Source organism: Lactuca virosa, chromosome 1 (assembly GCF_052849685.1).
Source record: "Lactuca virosa cultivar CGN04683 chromosome 1, Lactuca_virosa_CGN04683_v6, whole genome shotgun sequence".
Classification (NCBI taxonomy): domain Eukaryota; kingdom Viridiplantae; phylum Streptophyta; class Magnoliopsida; order Asterales; family Asteraceae; genus Lactuca; species Lactuca virosa.
In genome coordinates, this window is record NC_136426.1 from 20337682 (window position 1) to 20349448 (window position 11767).

The window sequence follows — 11767 nt, forward strand, 5'->3', positions numbered from 1 at the left end:
GGTTTCCCTGATATCGACTGACCATGCTCAAAGCAAATGCCACATCAGGGCGAGTACATGTCATAGCGTACATGATCGATCCGACAGCGGAAGCATAAGGTACACGACTCATGTCATCTATTTCAACATCTGTACTCGGGCATTGAGTCTTACTCAATTTGGTATTGCTCTGGATAGGTAGCTCTCCCTTCTTGGAATTTTCCATACTAAACCTCTTTAGTACCTTATCCAAGTATGTGCTCTGACTAAGTCCAATTAGTCTCTTCTTTCTATCTCTCAATATTCTAATCCCAAGAATATAGGCAGCTTCTCCAAGGTCTTTCATTGCAAAACACTTTCCAAGCCAAGACTTAACCTCTTTCAAGGTTGGAACGTCGTTACCAATGAGTAATATGTCATCGACATATAACACCAGAAAAGTTACTATACTCCCACTAGCCTTGATATACACACAAAACTCATCTTCACTTCTAGAGAAACCAAACTCTTTGACTTTCTCATGGAAGCAAAGATTCCAACTGCGAGATGCTTGTTTCAATCCATAAATGGATTTCTCAAGCTTGCACACTCTATTGGGAAACTTTGCATCAACAAAACCCTCTGGCTGACTCATGTAAACATCTTCAGCCAACTTCCCATTAAGGAAAGCAGTTTTGACATCCATCTGCCAGATTTCATAATCATGAAAGGCAGCTATGGCGAGCAATATCCTAATAGATTTAATCTTAGCCACTGGCTAAAAAGTCTCATCATAGTCAACCCCTGGGGTTTGAGTAAAACCTTTTGCAACCAGTCGAGCCTTGAATGTATGCACATTCCCATCCATGTCTGTCTTCTTCTTGAAGATCCATTTGCACCCAACTGTCTTGCGACCTGGTGCACTATCAACCAAATTCCAAACTTGGTTGTCATACATGGACTTAATCTCGCTGTCCATTGCCTCTTTCCACTTGGAAGCCTCTGGGCCTGCCATTGCTTCCTTATAAGTGACTGGTTCATCTAAGTTTACCAGTGTTCTGTCACTTATGAATGTGTCACCATCTGAAGTAATATGAAAACCATACAACTCAGGTGGCACACTCACCCTAGTGGATCTTCTAAGAGGTAATGAGTTATCAATTGGTTCAACAGGAACTGTTTCCTCTGGTTGAGTGCTAGTGTCATCTAAGGTTCCTTCATTGGCTGACTCTTGAATTTCTTCAAGGTCAATAGTGCTCCCACTGTCCTCTTTGAATATGAGCTCTCTTTCAAGAAAGACTCCTCTTCGTGCTACAAAGACCACGTTCTCACTAGGCCTGTAGAACAAATATCCAAAAGACTGCTTTGGGTAACCAATGAAAACACATTTCTCACTTCTAGCTGCTAGCTTGTCGTGAGTCTCTCGTCTTACGAAAGCTTCACAACCCCAGACTTTAATATGTGCTAACGAGGGAACTTTCCCTGTCCACATTTCGTGAGGTGTTTTGGCAACCTTCTTTGTAGGGACAAGATTGAGGATGTGGGCGGCTGTCTCTAAGGCATACCCCCAGAAGTGAATAGGAAGCGAAGCCCGACTCATCATAGAACGAACCATGTCTAACAAGGTTCGATTGCGCCTCTCAGCTACACCATTTAACTGTGGTGTCCTAGGAGGAGTCAATTGTGAGACTATCCCACATTCTTTCAGATAGTCGTTAAACTCGATACTAAGATACTCCCCGCCTCTATCGGATCTAAGTATCTTTATCTTTCTGCCCAATTGATTTTCGACTTCATGCTTAAACTCTTTGAACTTTTCAAAAGTTTCTGACTTATGCTTGATCAAGTAGATATATCCATATCTGCTATAATCGTCAGTGAAGGTCACATAGAATCGATTAGCATCTCTTGTAGTTGATCTGAAGGGTCCACATACATCCGTGTGTATGAGATCCAACAGACCTTCACCTCTTTCACAAGACCCTGTGAATGGTGATTTTGTCATCTTTCCCAAAAGACAAGACTCACACATATCATCTGACTTTAGGTCAAATGATTCCAACACTCCATCCTTTTGGAGTTGGGCTATGCGTTTCTTGTTAATGTGTCCAAGACGACAATGCCACAAGCATGCCTTGTCTACACTATTAGACAAGTCAATATTAAGTACACTATTTCCTAGGCTATCAACACAAGTCACTGTTTCATACACACCATTACAAGGCAAAGCTTCAAACATAAAAACACCATTCTTATAAACAGAAATTGAACCATTCAAATCATTAAAAGAATATGTAAAACCTTGTCTGAACAATGCATGAAATGAAATAATGTTTCTCGTCATCTCAGACGAATAGCAACAATTTATTAAATCTAATCTAACATCATTACTAAGCAGAAGCTGATAAACTCCGATCTTGGTTACTGGTGAAGACTTTCTGTTTCCCATGATCAGGTTTATCCTTCCTCGCTCTATCTCCTCACTTTCCTTTAGACCCTGCAAATCAGAACAGATATGAAAACCACATCCTGTATCAAGGACCCATGAACGAGAAGATAATGAGTTATTAGCAGAAATAGTGTAAATACCTGCCGAAGATGGCTTCACTTTGCCATCCTTGATATCTTGCAGATACTGTGGGCAAGATCTCTTCCAATGCCCCTTTTGGTTGCAGTAAAAGCAAACTGCCTCTTTTGGATCAGAAACATGGGGAGTGGAACCATTGGGCTTAGCCTTTGGGCCATTACTAGATGACCCAGCTTGAGCCTTGCTCTTCCAGTTTTGCTTGGGAGGACCTTTCCTCTTTTTCCCCTTTCCCTGTCCAATAGCCAAAACAGGGGCACTAGCAGGTGTGGAGGGTATACTTTTACCTTTCATCCCTGCCTCAGCTGTCTGCAACAAGTTGTGCAATTGGGCCAAGGTCTGCTCAGTATTGTTCAAATGGTAAGTTAGAATAAACTGACCATAACATTCAGGAAGTGAGTTCAAGACCATGTCAATGGCCAATTCCTCATCAAAGTGAATATTGAGCTTGACCAAACGCTCTATGTAGCGTTGCATTCTTTGCACATGTGACACAACTGACTCCCCATCTTTCATCTTGCAAGCCATGAGTGACTTGACTACTTCGAACTTTTCTTGACGAGCTCGCTTATGGTACTTTTCCATAAGGTCCTTGTTCATCTCGAAAGGCCAGTAGTCCTCATAGTACCTCTGCAGTTCTGGGGACATAGTTGCCACCATGATGCATGCCACTTTGGTAGCATCATCGTAATGTTTCTTGTAGGCAGCAAGATCTTCAGGAGTAGCTTCATTCTCATCAAGCTCTTTGAGCTCCTTTTCAAGAACATATTCTTTGTTCTCGAAGCGAAGAGCCATCTTGATGTTGCGCATCCAATCGTTATAGTTTGAGCCATCCATAACGACTTTGGAGCATATATTGAGCAAAGAGAAGTTTTGGTTGGAGGAGGACGAAGCAGAAGTGTTTCCAGGAGTAGACATCTGAAAAGAAAGAAAGTTTTAGTTAGATTTCAAGATACCTTAATAGAATAACCCAAAGATATAGTATCAAGGTTAGGATCCAACTATGAAGATTCACAACTTAGAAATGGGATGCCGAGATCCAAGTGCAAATTTCATAAAGGTAGGTGAATGACGATTCACCAATTCCACCATTAGACGAAACAAACGAAGTGAAATTCCTAATTCTTTTGAGATACATTGAAACTATTCAATGGCATGTTTTATTCTCAGATTATGCTCTTCTATTTGTGACTGGGATGCCGAGGATCACAAACAAGATGTGAATAACCATGCAAATGTGCTTGGTAACCTCATTGTCTTTATCATTAACTATTGATGTGCTGGTAAACCACACACGCTCCATCAAAATGACAATTATGAGATACCCATTGCTACTCTTTATTAGTGCCTTTTAGTGTGCTGGTTAACCACACACGCTCCACTAACGACCAATAAAGCATAATGTGCAATTTCATGGATTAGCATACTTTTCACATTTTTCCTAAAGTAACTAGAGTTGGGATTTTGAAAATAATGTTCTAGTACTTTCTTTAATATCATTATACTTTTAATGAGAAGTAGTTGTCCTATCAAATCCGTTCTGCTAACGACCCTCCACTAATCAAGGAAGCGGTGGGTGAGAGTGGACACCCATTCAACTACCATTTTATAGGCAGTTTCCTTATACCCCCCTTATAGATTAGCTTCGTGAATGAGGCATACTAGCGATTTGACTGACCATATTCTTATACATATAATATTAAACCTTTAATTATAATATATAAATAAGGTGTGTTTTAAAACTTTTTAAAACTTCAAGGGTTTATATAAATTTCGAAATTTAAGCTGTTAAATTCAAATTTAAATAAACCAATTCACTAGATTTAATATTTATCTATTAATTAACTATTAATCAAATTATTAAATCTTGTAAGGATTATCTAATTAAATTAATCAATTAATTTAATCCTAATCCTTATCCCTCTAATTTCGAAAAATAGGGTAAGGATAATTATCCAATTAATCTAATTAAGTAACAATTATCCAAAAAACAAGAAACCCTAGTTATCCTCTAGCATATTTCGAAATTTACAAGGGAGGAGGCTAGGGTTTTCAAAACCCTAACCCTAATTTCGATTAGGGTTCTTTGGAGGCTAGGGTTTTCGAGAAAACCCTTTGATCCAAAACCCTAGAAATCGAAAATTTGGCCTTTAGGGTTTAATAGCTATAAACCCTAATTTGCAATTTAACAATTGTAGCAATTCAATTTAAAACAACAATGGCTCTGATACCACTGATGGGTTTTAGGTACAACAAATAAACTAGAAAAACAATTCCTAAGTTCACATGCAACCTACTTTGGATCTATGTTTTAACTATTGAACATACAACTTTGAATTGCAATACAAGAACCCTAGAGGAGAGAGACTATTATCGAAAATAGTAAACTAGGGTTTAGGGTTTACATACCTTTCAATTGTTATAGCAAACAATTGATATTCCCTTGATCTTGATCTTGATCTTCTTGGAAGCTTTAGCACCACAAGTGTAATGCCTCTAATGGAGTCACACCCAAACTAGCAAGAAGGAAAGTAGAAGAGAGAGAGAGGAGAGGGAGTATGCAAAATCTCGGCCTTAGGGTTTCTTCAAAAGAAAGAGTGACCAAAAACATGAACCAGGAGGCTCCTTATATAGCTGAGGGATCTAGGGTTTAAGGGAAACCCTAGTTATCCTTTGCTTAGGGCCTAAGCAAACCCAAGGGCCTTATCCAAGCCCCTATGGACGAAATTATTAGGGTTTCCCCTAAAGATTTCGTCCACCCTCTTCCAAGGGGGTTCTAGAGCCTTCCACTCAACTATTAGATAATTGCAAACTAGTCCCTGCACCTTATAATTAATTCTTTTAACCCCAAAATCAATTCTGATTAATTTCTGGCTAACAATTAATTAAACATAATGATTTCTAATTAATATATTAATCCATTAACATATTAATAAATCATTTATATATATATATATATATTAATCTATTAATCTTATAAATTAATATCTCTCCTTTCATAATTTCCTTGTCCAGTTGCTAGGTTGAGGGCAACCCAAAAGGACTGTGCTGCTATCAATTCAAGTACATACCAATTATAGTTATGGGCTTAGACACCTAATCCAACAATTCATCCATATTGCAATCCTCTGTCAAGTGTGGACCACTACATCTCTCGCAACCAACTCGAATTGCATGAATTGATTGGTCCATTTGAGTCAATCTCCTATCCATAGTGCTAAATATTGCCATCACAGCAGCCATCTCTTCAGTTTGTGTACCTCCACTGCCTTTCATTCCATCGCGTCCTGGGTTGTGATACTCACGAGAGTGCTTTGAAAATTCTTCAACCAGCTCCTTGGCCTGAATTGGGTTCTTCTTTGTTAGTGGTCCTTGTGAATCAAGGAGTTGTCTAGTCATGACATTCACCCCATCATAAAATATCGACATTTCTTGCTGAAGATTTAGGTCATGTTGAGGACAATTCCTTAACAACCCCTTGTAGCGCTCCCATGCCTCGTATAATGACTCCCCCGGGTTTTGCTCAAAGTTGGCAATCGCCTTCTTGGTTTAGAGATTTTGACCAAGTTCACTACCTTGTTCCTTGATGTGCACGGAAGTACCCACTAATTTTAATATTTATAACCTAACAAACTTAGACTAACTATGCACTTGTAGGCAGTGTACCTAGTCAGATTACAGTATAGCTTAGGTAAGTCGGGTGTCGATCACAGGGAACGGTGTTATTAATTAATCTATTTACTACTAAATTAATCTAATTATTAACAAGCTAAAAAGGGTTCTTATCTGATTTTGCAAGATCAGACTAACTTAACTCAAATTCAATCAATAATTAAAAGACACTCTTATCTAGTTCGAATCCACTTCGTCCTTATGGCTAGCTAATAATTATGGATTATTAAATTGGTTATTATTATATTAGTAATTTAGGTCTAAATTTACCAGTAGTTAATTAATTCATGTAAAACTATGTATGGTCACACACAATTAGACACAGAACCAATTATGTTTATGAATATGCTATGTAAGATTTATCATGCAAACACAATTATGGTCATAATCTATGTTCTCTAGCACAGCAAAGTTAATTACTTCAATTACTAACTAAGATTTTGGTTGATCCTAGCTCTAGCAATTTAATGTTCACTAAATTACTAGGTTATCAAGTTCATGCAGTTAATGGTCACTAAGCTACACATAACATGAATTTAAGCAACTAAAGCAACAACATAAGCATGCTAGGTAACAATAAATCAAACACGAGCAATTCACCAACTAAATAAATCCATATAAAATTATGCTATTCATAAGTTTGAAGCTTCATCTAGCTAGATAAGAGTAGCTAGATTCAGCTGCTCATAGTAGCAACTAACATATAAACACAACTCAAATAAGAAAACATGTCTATAAGGATCAAACAAATAACTTAATTATGAACTTTTACTCTTTTGGTGTTGAAAACCCTTTTCCAGGACCTTGCTTCTGCTATAACTCGCCTCCTGGAACCTCTTCCTTTAGCCAAAAGTCTCCCAAATCGTAATGGGAAAAGGTATTTATAATATCTTTAAATTTACCGTTCACGTTGTGAGAATTTAAGTCTCACGTCGTGAACTCGAGATAACCGTATTCGGCAAGGATTCCTTCACCCGGATGCTTATCTTCTAACTCTTTCTACTCACGTCGTGAACCATCAACTGTTCACGTCGTGAGCACGTCTTTTGGGTGTTTTTTCGTTCTTTTTTTCTTCAAGTCCCCCAAAGTTCCAAGTATTGTCACTTCTGGTCCCTTTCTTTGAAAATACTTCTATTTGGCTGCAAATAACATTTTATCCTCATAAGTACCATAATTCTATGCAAATAACCAAAATATTATATAAAATGTAGATCAATATTGCCTAAAACTATGTATGAATTTGGCAATATCAAAATACCCGACACTTAGGCTTTGCTTGCCCTCAAGCAAATCCACTTATTTAAACTTAAACCTTCATCACTAGCATTACATAGAACAATCCAATTCCAGCTCAGCCATTATGCCAAGACCTCAACGCATTCATTTGTGTCTAAATTTTTCCTAAATGACCCCCCATACTTTAAATACTCACAATCTTCATAAACACTCGCCCACTTCTTTCAAACAATGCACATTTTATGCAACCCTCCGAATCCATCCTCAGAGAGCTTTCTAACCTCAAGATATTTATGTAAAGCTACCCAAGCATACATAAACTAGAGAATTACAACTTTTTAGAAGATACCACAACTTGGAGCTCTTGAATTCTTCTTTTCTTTAATGTTTGATCTTTCACTTCATTGAATTCACTTCTTTCATGATTTTTGGCATCTTTGACTTTTGATCCTTTAGAACTTTGATCTTTGATCTTCATACTTTGATAGCTCCAAAATTCTTCAAGAATTTTTACTTTTTGGTAATTTCTCTCTTTTTTTTTCTTTTTTTTACATGTATAACTCACTTTTTTATATCACTCAAAAACCTACATGCTTAAGCAGGGGCGCTTAACTTCAACCTTTATTGGTTAAGACATATCTTTCCTGGATACATTTCAGGTTTAGGCTGCTAAAGATGTTGCATTCCTCAAACTAAGCAGGGTTATGTTTTTGTTCCATGATTTCACTAAAATAAGGGAGGCCACAAATGCATTATAACGTATATCGGCTCAACTAAACATTTGAGCTCTTATCGGATCATTCCACTAGCAAGTACAGTTCAAATTATTACTACTAGATCCAATTAATAAAAATTTAAAATTTACCAAATTATCTAGCAATTTACTTTTTCTACCCCCTACCCCACACTTATTTCATACAATGCCCTCATTGTATGCTTAAAATAATATAAAAATTAAGAGAAGGGAGAAAAAGGAACAGACTCCCCTGGGATAGTGGCGTGAGCATCTCCAAAAGTGTGGAAAAACGCGCATCTCGAATATAGACCTCTTTAAAATAAGAACTCGGACTTGAATTTGCGAAACCACCATCAATCAAAACTTCAATCTTCAAAAAGAATGGTGCAAGCCTCCAAATCATGTAGACAATGCGGGAAAGCACACGCCACATTGTATATTAGAGAAAACAGCCCATCGAATCGTCACAAAAGTGTCATAAGGAATGGTAGTAATTCCGTGGAACAAAATGAATATGGTGGAAATTCACAACTCACGACGTGAATGAGTACAGGCTCACGACGTGAAATCGCTGAAGCGCACATTTTGATTTTCCTTGAAACCTTACTCACGACGTGAGAAATATGGGGTCACGACGTGAATCCTGGGTAAGCCAGAATTAAAACTGCCTTCTTCCTTGTAAATATATATGCTCTACTCAACATCTTAACGAATTAAGACCCTTCTAAATGCAGTGTATTTTGACGACTCTTCTAACTATAACCTCTCTCTCGACCCACCCCACACTTATTTCCAATTATGGGTTTCGACTTCCAACTTCTAAACTTGAACGACACTCGCTTAAACGAACACGACTCTTGACTTGACCTTACTCTTTCCCCAAGACTCCTTAGCAAACTGAAAGTTAACAACCAAAGAAGAGCAAAGTAACATAATATATTAAAGTCTTACAATCCAAACAAATTTAAAAACAAAAGAAAAACAAACCAAACAAGTCTAAAATAAACAAAATAAAACTAATTGGTCAATCATCTTCATCCTCCTCGTTTGCTCCACTAGTGCCCGCCCCGTCGCCTCCATGTCCTCGATACTCCGTCCACCTCGGGCAAATTGGGTAATGATACCCCAAATGAGGCGGTTGCTCCACCCCAAGGTGTTGAACCACGTTCTCCATGGTACCCCCAATCCAGTTGACACTCAAAGATAACTGGTCAAAATACCCAACCATATCATTCCCAAAAGGTGCTCCTACCATGGGTGCGGGTGGATGCATTGGTTGTCCTCTCTCTCCTCTTCCTCTCACGTTCCTTCTCCTCGGTCGTGGCTGTGGTTGTTGTTCTGGTTGTGTATCAGGCTGCTCATCACCCTCATTACCCTCATCATCTGAAGGTACTATTCCCCAATGCGACCCAAAATTTCTGACAACCCGCATGGTCTCCAAATACCCCATGCCAAACTCATGCTCATCCACACAAGTCATGGAACGAATAATATTAGGGACAACCAAATGATACGAGCGGGCCAAACGCGTAATAAATTTCCCTCCACAAATAGGGCTCCCCGGGCGAGAACTAGCTACAGACCCGGCCAGAAAACGTGCCAGAAAATAAGGAATGTTGCAACACACTCCGGGCTGCAAGATACACCATAAGAAGAATAGATTTTGCTTTGTTACTTTGTCTCCATGCCTCCTATGATTGATGGAGAATGTGATGAAACGGTGGAGTAAGCGGTGGATAGGGGACCGAATACTACTCTCGGGAGACACTCCGGAATTAAAAATCCCGGATGCAATATTATGCCAGAAAGCATATCCAGTGACACCCTCCGTGTATCCTCTAGCTGCCTCGCTCAAGAACATACCAAATTCGAGAGTCATTGCCTCTCGTCGATCATATAGACCAACCCTCCAAGCGAATTCAACGAGGCTGAACTCCCGATACTCACCCCCTAACCGGAATACCAAAGCTTGCGGCCAATGTGGGTCTTGGACAGTCTCCTGGAATGTCACTGTTGAGAAAAACTTAACACAGAATTCCTTATACACCCGTTCTTGGATCCGAAATAGGTTGAGCCAACCCGAGCAAGTGAAGGAATACCCATCTCCAATAAATATTTTTGTTAAAAATGGGGAAAGCCTTTCCACGAGCCCGACTTCCCTTAACCGCGTCCAATTAATTGTAGGAGCAACTGCAATCTCTCGGTTGTAGAGCCACCCTAATTTGTTGTTCCATCGAGTCAAGATGTCGCGGGACATTGTTGTGGGAAAATTGTAAAACAGGTGTAAACCCGCAACTCCAAGAGGTGCCTCCCTTCTAGGACCCATTTCTTTGTGATGAAGATTACGTAAGCAAAAAGATTAAATTAAGTAAAACTATGCCAAAATCGGGTGGGGGACCAGAGAACGATCTTCACTTCGTGAGGTTGGGAAAGTGGTTTGGTCAAACTGATACTTTATCTTTTAATCTGTGGTCCCGAGTGGTTTACCACTCACGTCGTGAATCCATAATGGTTCACGTCGTGAGTTCTGTATGGACTCTAAAATTGGGCCAATTAAATAGGAAGTGGGCCAAGGCATATATTGGGTCATTACTGAAAGTGGGCAGGCTTAAAAAAATATAGTTATCATAAAGAATAACCATGCCCGTATCTCATCTGAATTCACGTCGTGAACCCGAAATGGTTCGCGTCGTGAGTCCTGTCTGATCATGAAATTTATTAATTTCTCAAATTTTAATTTTTGTAAGATATTCAATAAGTGTTACTACTTGATTCTAATGGCTCCTTATGCAGATAATAATTCGGATGACATGATCGACTTCCTAAGAACTAAAAATACGCTAAAAACTAAAAAGAAAAAGAAAGAAAATGCAAACCAAACTCGGGTTGCCTCCCGAGAAGCGCTTCTTTTTGAGGAGTCTTGAGCTGGACTCCTTGCCTCCTACGTTGAGTCATCTGAAGAGTCCACCACTAGGATCTTTTGTTCCTTGAAACGCCTCTTGTAAGCTTGAACTCGTCTTTTATACGCCTTTTTCGAATTTTCCTTCTTAGCCTTGACCTCGTCTCCATCAAGCTTGCGTTTGGTCCCTTTAGTCTCTATCTTGTCTTCATACTTACACTCCATAGTATCCTTTTCTTCCTTTACCACTGGACTTGTTATTTTTGATGTAACTTCCTCTTCATCACTCGTCATCTCATCATCTTCCTTGCTCACCCAAGAAGTTGGATTCATGTAGGCAATGACTTCAACTAAAAATGGAACAGATGCTCTCGGTTTTGTTCTTTTAACTTGTTGAATTGTTTTGATTTCTTCTTCCATGAGCTTCTCTAATTCTTCAAGTTCCTTTTATTCATCAATGTTGAAAACCTCTTCTTGAGCATGATTCCCTTGAAAGCCATCTTCTATCCCAAAAATTTCCTTTTCATCACCAACCCTCAATGTGAGCTTAGACTCCCGAATATCAACAAGAGCTCCAACAGTGTTTAGTAGCGGGCGACCAAGAATAATCAGTACATTTGGATCTTCTTTCATATCCAATACCACAAAGTCTATTGAAAAAACGAATTTCCTAATTTTTACT

At 38.8% G+C, this 11767-nt stretch overlaps 1 non-coding gene across 1 annotated transcript; it reads left to right on the forward strand.

Moving 5' to 3' along the window:
- Positions 1 to 5987: 5987 nt before the first annotated feature.
- LOC145151698 (small nucleolar RNA R71) lies at positions 5988 to 6093 on the forward strand. Its single transcript, XR_013732259.1, has one exon. It is a non-coding gene; the product is annotated as a small nucleolar RNA R71 (small nucleolar RNA).
- The last annotated feature ends 5674 nt before the right edge of the window (positions 6094 to 11767 follow it).